Source organism: Ranitomeya imitator, chromosome 2 (assembly GCF_032444005.1).
Source record: "Ranitomeya imitator isolate aRanImi1 chromosome 2, aRanImi1.pri, whole genome shotgun sequence".
Taxonomy (NCBI): Eukaryota; Metazoa; Chordata; class Amphibia; order Anura; family Dendrobatidae; genus Ranitomeya; species Ranitomeya imitator.
The window spans coordinates 664,762,752-664,771,601 of NC_091283.1; the positions used below are offsets into that span (position 1 = coordinate 664,762,752).

The 8,850-nt window shown below is 43.8% G+C and overlaps 1 long non-coding RNA gene across 1 annotated transcript; it reads right to left on the reverse strand.

Annotated features, from left to right (window-relative positions):
• Positions 1-627: 627 nt before the first annotated feature.
• On the reverse strand, positions 628-3,917 carry LOC138665473 (uncharacterized). Its single transcript, XR_011318469.1, has 2 exons — positions 3,351-3,917; positions 628-1,721 (listed from the first exon to the last, which is right to left on the reverse strand). It is a non-coding gene; the product is annotated as an uncharacterized lncRNA (long non-coding RNA).
• Between the last annotated feature and the right edge of the window lie 4,933 nt (positions 3,918-8,850).

Below are 8,850 nucleotides of genomic sequence, written 5' to 3' on the forward strand. Positions count from 1 at the left end.
TCTTTATTGGTTTTGACATATTGCAATTCTGTTTGTGAGCTCCTACTGCTTTGGCACCGAACTGGTTCACGAGAAAGCCAGCAGAGTGTGTATACTGTGGAGGAGGAGTTAACTTTTTTGTGTATTTGCTTAGTGTCCTAATGGCAGCAGCATAACACCCATGGTCCTGTGTCCCCCAATGATTGACTCGGAGAAAAGGATTTTACGGTGGGTACACAAAAATCCCTGTCTTCTTTTAGACCAGTAGGTCAGGATAAATTTTAACACATAATGCCCACTTTTTTTTTTTTTTAGCATATTTGTCATAATAGTTGTTCGCAATTGCAAATTTTTCTTCGTTGATTCTGTGCAAATTTGATCAATGATTTCAGAAAACGCTGGAAGTACCGGGTTTTTCCCAGTGGAAAGCAATAATTTGCTTTATAACTAAACAGATATGGATTATAATAGGTCTTGCTCTTGAACTAGATAATTAAATCCCATAATGAACAAATACTTGTTCCCCTATATTGGGTCGTCTCCATGTGGAGAAACCCCATACATAGGGACCATAAAGTTTACATAGGACACTCCACTATCAAGATACCATAAACCCGGAGGAAAACAGAGTACAAGTCCCAAATTCAATAAAGGTAAAAATCAGTTTTATTTAACATATATAAATTTGGTATTTACAAAATATTGCCACAATTATAAAACATGCTCCGCAAAAGAGACATTTGGAACCAGACCTGTGTGACCACACACACCTGCTCACTATCAAAAATACAATTCTCAGTGCTTATCAGTACAATTTGGGATCCAGAGTCCCCCTAGGAAAAAAGGGGAGGTGGGGATTAACCACCTCCTTACTCCCACCTTCTATAGTCTCACATAACCCAATAGTCACTAATATAGATCTGTTATCCTAGGTACGACTCCTTACCCATGTGGCAGATGCAGCGCAATCACACAGAACGGCCCCAACGCGCGTTTCGCGTCGGCTTCGTCAGGGGGCGGTGCTGTGATGTGTGTGGGGGAAGTTTATATGGGATCTATAATTACCGTCAATCAGGCGCAGATCATAGCGCTTGTGCTCCGCTGACCGCGCCGGGAGCTGCATCACTTTGGGCGCCCTCCATGATGGAGCGCACTCAGGCACGTCCTAATGACGTCACTGAAGCGCACACATAACTTGCCAGCGCCGCCCATGATGCCCCGGGACACCAGTCATGGCAGACATGCGCACTGTTCCTGACATGAAGATCCTCCCATATTTAGCTGGAGAAAACACAGCGCTGCAGCGTGAGTATTAACCATTTCATTAATACAGAAATGGTGCTTACTAAGAAGGTAGTATATCTACCTCTATATAATAGTGTCACAGTGTCTGTTGTTCGTGATATTTGCACTCCCCTATACTATAACTATTAAACCCAAATATTTCTATACAAGTCATTACCACTTCTAAAAACAGATAATTTAACCAATACACGTTAATGCAAACTGTTATCAAAATAACATCTCATAATACATAAATGAATTCTATACAGGTGTATATCTAGACATATATATAAAGTTCCAGTGTTGCTGCTTGCATGTTTCCACAATGCTTGTTATTATTGCGGATCCTCATTTTCTCATCCGAGAATTCATGACTGGTAGTCTTCCCAAAATATCCCACCACAATGTTGGATTTAAAGACAACTTGTTTTGGCGTCATCACATGTACTACTAGATAACTAAATTAAAAACAAGACAAAAAATATAATTAAAAACACACACACAGACACAAATATTATCTGGAGACAATTTTTACAAAAAGGAGCTAAAACTAATTTACTCGTTTAGGCCTGCTGGAGTAATGGTATTAAGGATAGTGATCCAGCGACATTCCCTCTGTGCTAACATGCGTTTCAGATCTCCCCCTCTAATCCCCGCACGAATTCTGTCTATTCCCCTAATTTTAAGACCCCTTGGGTTACTGTCATGGCATGCTCTGAAATTTCTGGGTATAGGTTTTAAAGTAACCACATCTTCCGCGTCACGTGAGGCAATTATATCTCTAACGTTTTCCCGTGTGCGGACACGTAATTCACGGGATGTTAGACCCACATATATTAAATTACACGGGCAAACTGCATAATACACCACAAACGTGGTGCTGCAGCTGATGTACTCCCTAATTTGATATTCTTTTTTTGCCATCAGATGACGCGAAAGATGTGGCTCGCACCAAATTACTGCAGGCCAGACAATCCCCACATGGGTAAAAACCATTTTTTTGTCTTCCTGCCTTGAACGGATCAGGACTTTTAGCCACATAGTGGCTGTGTACCACCATGTCGCGGATGTTGTTACATCTTCGCGCTGTCATCAGGGGCTCATCAAGGAGGCATTTCTGCAGGATAGTCTGTTTAGAATGGGCCAGTGCTTTTCCAAGATTTCTCTCATCCTATTCCATCTGTGATTAAAGGTTCCAATGAACCTAATTGGGTTATCCCCTCTATTTTTATTTTTACTTTTTGATCTTAGTAGTTCATTTCTATTTATTCTTTTTGCCCTTATATATCCTTTTTTGATGGACCGCCGGCTGTGGTCTCTTTCACTGAACCGTTCACTCAAATCTCTGGCTTGCTCCTCAAACATTGCATCAGAGGTACATATTCTACGTGCCCGCAGAAATTGCCCTATCGGGATGGCCTTGATTGTGGGTGGGACGAAGACGCATGCAGCAATGCATTCACTGACGTCTCCTTACGGTACATATCCGTATAGATCATCCCATTTTCTTGTACACGTAATGTAATGTCCAAAAAGGAAATTTCCTTTTTATGATAGACATACGTCAGCTTAATGTTGGAGCTGTTGCGATTAAGTCCTCCCATGAAACATTCTAATCCAGAGACAGGGCCCTGCCAGATGAACAGAATGTCATCAATGAATCTGTACCATCCTAAGATGGTGAGGGAGGCCTGTGCACCCTCCGGGATAATATGCCTTTCCCAATATCCTAAAAATAAATTTGCGTACGAGGGCGCACAGGCCCCCCCCATTGTGGTGCCCTGTCTCTGAAGAAAAAAACGATCTTTAAAAACAAAAAAATTATGTGTGAGGACAAAATCCAACAACTCCAACACTAACTCTCTTGTATCTGCCTCTATATTGCTAGATTCTATGAGATAGCGCTGTCAAAATAGATAACCTAAACAAGGTCCATTAGGGGTGCTGTCGCTAACATAAAGTTCTATTGTAGAGACTGGAAACAAGGTCCAGTCTGACCAGTGAAGCTGACAAAATAGGTACAAAATTAGGTACAAAATTAAGTAACGTTATACCCAGTGGTGGACATGATATGGAGAAGCACTGACCTGCGTTTTCTAGATAGTGTGAAAAATAAGAAGTGTGGTCCCTTTAAGGGCTGCAAATAAAGAGGAGAGAGGGTTCCTTGTGAGAAGATACAAGATTAAAAGTAGTGGGGTCCTGGTAGAAAAAACAGATGAGTCACCAACCTCCTATTGTTGTGGTGTCAGGTCTTCCTGCTTCTGTGGGCATGTGTGTCTGCATGGGAAATAGTGCCTCTATTTATAGCACCTATTCAAACTGAGGCTGCAGCTCCCAAAGGGAGGTGTGAAACGCTGTATGTGAGCCCTTAATGAATAGTGCCAGCACACTGGGGAATGAGAGAGAGGCTTGGAGTCTCTGTAATGTGCTGTGCAGTTGCTAGGTATCTCAAGGGAGGTGTGGAACACTCCCTGCCTGTCATCTGGGAGGAGGTGTGGCGAATGGGGGGAGAAAAGAGAGGAGTGGAAAGGGTATAAGATGCAAGAGTGTCTTTTGTAAAAGAAGCATATCAGTAAGAATAATGGGGAGAAAGCGTAGAACAATTAGTAAAACTGCAGGGAGCCAACTTGAGCCAGAAATAAATGTCGAATTGGAAAAAAAATGTCGAATTGGAAAAAAAAAAAAAAAAAATGAAACTAGACGTAAAAATAAAAATAAAGAAAAATAAAAATAAAGAAAAAATAAAAATAAAAAATAATAAAACCGGGAGACTTTGTAACTTACCCATGGCAGGTGTAAGAAATAGATAGTTGGCTCAGTGCATCTATAAGAATTAATACAAGGTTAGATCTGAAGAAACAAATAATAATCACATCCACCACTAAGTTATAACACATGTACAATTATACATGTAGACAACATGTTTGCACGGAAATAATATTATAGCAAAATATGACTGACTCAGCAGTTCAACCAGGGGTCCTAAGTCACGAGATCCAATTCCCTGTTGAGGCCCTTTGGTGTGAGGGTTTGTAGTGTGTGTATCCAGTAGGCCTCCCTCTCTTTAAGTAGCTTGACGTGATTGCCGCCCCTCCTGGGTCTTTCTACCTGTTCCACAACTTGGAATCTTAGTTGTGAAATGGAGTGTTTGGCTGTTATGAAGTGATCCGGTATGGGTAACCATGTCTTTTTGCACCTAATTGTGGATTTATGGTTCGATATGCGGTCACGGATGTGTTGTGTCGTTTCACCTACGTAAACTAAACCGCAGGGACATTTAACCACATATACCACAAAATTCGATTCGCATGTGAAAAAATCCTTCACCTTGTATCGCTTACTGGAATGGGGGTGGACAATATCCTCGCCTTTAATGACATTAGAGCAACATGCACAACTTAGACATGGGTATGTCCCTACCCGTTTAGAGCCAATGAATCTCTGTTTGGGCTGTTTCGTCAAGCTACCAATGTCGGCCCTTACCCACTGATTCCTAAGATTGGGTGGTTTTCTTTTGCACATCAGTGCTGGATTTTTGAAAGCTTCAATGCCAGGGTATGACCTGTGGAGAAGTGGCCAGTGTCTGTTAGTGATATTATATAGTTTAGGCATTATCGGGTGATGAGTATGAACAAACGGAATACGTTCAGGTTTGATGGATGGATTACGGGTGGATACTGAACCTAGGACTCTCTGTTTTTCGGTATTAAGGAGTTGTTTTGGATAATTCCTATCCAGGAATTTCTCTGACATTTCTTTAAGACGAATTTCAAGTAAATTCTCATCAGACACGATCCTCTTAACCCTTTGAAACTGGGAGCGTGGTAGACTGTTTTTAGTGGATCTTGGGTGACAACTAGTGTACAACAGAAGGTTATTTGAATCCGTGGGTTTGGTAAAGATATCAGACTCCAGTGTACCCCTATTGTTTTTAGTAACCATCGTGTCCAGAAATGAGATTTTTGTCAAATCCCAGGTAAGGGTGAACTGGAGTTCAGGTCTTACTGAGTTGAGGAAATTATGAAACGAAAGTAGGCTCTCAGGGGTGCCTTCCCATAAACAAAAAATGTCATCAATAAACCTAATCCAACTTTTAGCGTGAGTTCTGAAGAGCTCATTTGTATAGATGAAAGTGCATTCAAATGCATCCATGTATGTATTTGCATATGCCGGCGCCACATTCGAGCCCATGGCGGTCCCGCAGATCTGTAAAAAATATTGGTCGCCGAAAAGAAAAAAGTTGTTGTACAGGACAATTGTTAATAAATCAAGGCAAAATTGTTGGGAGTTTTGGGATAAATCTGACGTTTTGAGGAGATCTTGTACTGCTTGGAGACCCAAGGGATGTTGGATAGATGTATATAAGCTTTTAACATCAAAGGTAGCTAGGATACAGTCTGATGGAAGGTTAGAAAATCCTCTGATGATTTCCAGAAAATGACTAGTGTCTAAAATGAAGGATCTGGTTTGTTTCGTGAGAGGAGTGAGGATTTTTTCTAATAGGATGGATAGTGGGGATAAAATGGAATCTGTAGATGCAACTATAGGCCTGCCAGGGGGGTTATTGAGAGATTTGTGTATTTTTGGTAATACATAAAAAACTGGGGTTATGGGGTGTTGATTTATTAGAAAAGTGGATGTCTTGTGGTCTATAGTATTGGAGGTCAAATATTTGTCTAATGTTAATTCTATTTTCCTTTTGATGTCACTAGTGGGGTCTCGAGTGATCTGTTTATACGTCTGTGTGTCAGATAATTGGTTCCTTATTTCCCTGATGTAGTCCACTTGATTCATAATCACTATGGCCCCTCCCTTGTCTGCCGGTTTAATGGTTATGTGTTTATTGTTTTTAAGTGACCTCACTGCTTGTTTCTCTATGACAGACATGTTGTTATGGGTTGGGAAGGCCCCTTTGCTATGTTGTTCCATTACCAGATTAATGTCCTTCTGTATAAGATCGATGTATGCCTCTGTGGCGTGATAGCTCCTTGGTGGATTGAAGCTACTCACGTTGCGTAGACCCCACATGGAAATGGAAAGTTCCGGGGTCTGAGGTACAGTGCTTGTTGTAGACAAATCTTGTTGAAGTCCAAAGTGTGTTTTCAAACGCAAGCTACAGTACATGCCGGGGCTCGGAAGTGAAGTAGTGACGTTTTGAAATGCAGACTTTGATGGAATGCTCTGTGGGCGTCACGTTGCGTTTGCAGAGCCCCTGATGTGGCTTAACAGTAGAAACCCCCCACAAGTGACCCCATTTTGGAAACTAGACCCCGAAAGGAACTTATCTAGATGTGTGGTGAGCACTTTGAACCCCCAAGTGCTTCATAGAAGTTTATAATACAGAGCCGTGAAAATAATAAATACGTTTTCTTTCCTCAAAAATAATTATTTAGCCCAGAATTTTTTATTTTCCCAAGGGTTACAGGAGAAATTGGACCCCAAAAGTTGTTGTCCAGTTTCTCCTGAGTACGCTGATACCCCATGTGTGGGGGTAAACCACTGTTTGGGCACACGTCGGGGCTCAGAAGGGAAGTAGTGACTTTTGAAATGCAGACTTTGATGGAATGGTCTGCGGGTGTCACGTTGCGTTTGCAGAGCCCCTGGTGTGCCTAAACAGTAGAAACCCCCACAAGTGACCCCATTTTAGAAACTAGACCCCCCAAGGAACTTATCTAGATATGTGGTGAACACTTTGAACCCCCAAGTGCTTCAGACGTTTACAACGCAGAGCCGTGAAAATAAAAAATCATTTTTCTTTCCTCAAAAATAATGTTTTAGCAAGCATTTTTTTAGATTCACAAGGGTAACAGGAGAAATTGGACCCCAGTAATTGTTGCGCAGTTTGTCCTGAGTATGCTGGTACCCCATATGTGGGGGTAAACCACTGTTTGGGCACACGTCAGGGCTCGGAACTGAGGGAGCACCATTTGACTTTTTGAATACGAGATTGGCTGGAATCAATGGTGGCGCCATGTTGCGTTTGGAGACCCCTGATGTGCCTAAACAGTGGAAACCCCTCAATTCTACCTCCAACACTAACCCCAACACACCCCTAACCCTAATCCCAACTGTAGCCATAACCCTAATCACAACCCTAACCACAACCCTAATTCCAACCCTAACCCTAAGGCTATGTGCCCACGTTGCGGATTCGTGTGAGATTTTTCCGCACCATTTTTGAAAAATCCGCGGGTAAAGGGCACTGCGTTTTACCTGCAGATTTTCCGCGGATTTCCAGTGTTTTTTGTGCGGATTTCACCTGCGGATTCCTATTGAGGAACAGGTGTAAAACGCTGCGGAATCCGCACAAAGAATTGACATGCTGCGGAAAATACAACGCAGCGTTTGCGTGCGGTATTTTCCACACCATGGGCACAGCGGATTTGGTTTTTCATATGTTTACATGGTACTGTAAACCTGATGGAAAACTGCTACGAATCCGCAGCGGCCAATCCGCAGCCAAATCCGCACCGTGTGCACATAGCCTAATTCTAAAGGTATGTGCACACGCTGCGGAAAACGCTGCGGATCCGCAGCAGTTTCCCATGAGTTTACAGTTCAATGTAAACCTATGGGAACCAAAAATCGCTGTACACATGCTGCGGAAAAACTGCACGGAAACGCAGCGGTTTACATTCCGCAGCATGTCACTTCTTTGTGCGGATTCCGCAGCAGTTTTACAACTGCTCCAATAGAAAATCGCAGTTGTAAAACCGCAGTGAAATGCGCAGAAAAAAACACGGTAAATCCGCCATAAATCCGCAGCGGTTTAGCACTGCGGATTTATCAAATCCGCAGCGGAAAAATCCGCAGAGGACCAGAATACGTGTGCACATACCGAAACCCTAGCCCTAACCCTACCCCTAACCCTACCCCTAACCCTATCCCTAACCCTATCCCTAACCCTATCCCTAACCCTACCCCTAACCCTACCCCTAACCCTAACCCTACCCCTAACCCTATCCCTAACCCTAACATTAGTGGAAAAAAAAAATTTCTTTATTTTTTTATTGTCCCTACCTATGGGGGTGACAAAGGGGGGGGGGTCATTTATTATTTTTTTTATTTTGATCACTGAGATAGATTATATCTCAGTGATCAAAATGCACTGTGGAACGAATCTGCCGGCCGGCAGATTCGGCGGGCGCACTGCGCATGCGCCCGCCATTTTGGAAGATTGCGGCGCCCAGGGAGAAGACGGACGGGACCCCGGCTGGATCGGTAAGTATGATGGGGTGGGGGGGGACCACGGGGGGGGGGATCGGAGCACGGGGGGGGGATCGGAGCACGGGAGGGGTGGAACGAAGCACGGGGGGCGTGGAACGGAGCACGGGGGGGCTGGAACGGAGCACGGGGGGGTGTAACGGAGCGCGGAGGGGGGTGGATCGGAGTGCAGGGGGGGTGATTGGAGCACGGGGGGAGCGGACAAGAGCACGGGGGGGAGCGGAGCACTGGACGGAGGGGAGCCGGAGCAGTGTACCGGCCAGATCGGGGGGCTGGGGGGCGATCGGTGGGGTGGGGTGGGGGCACATTAGTATTTCCAGCCATGGCCGATGATATTTCAGCATCGGCCATGGCTGGATTGTA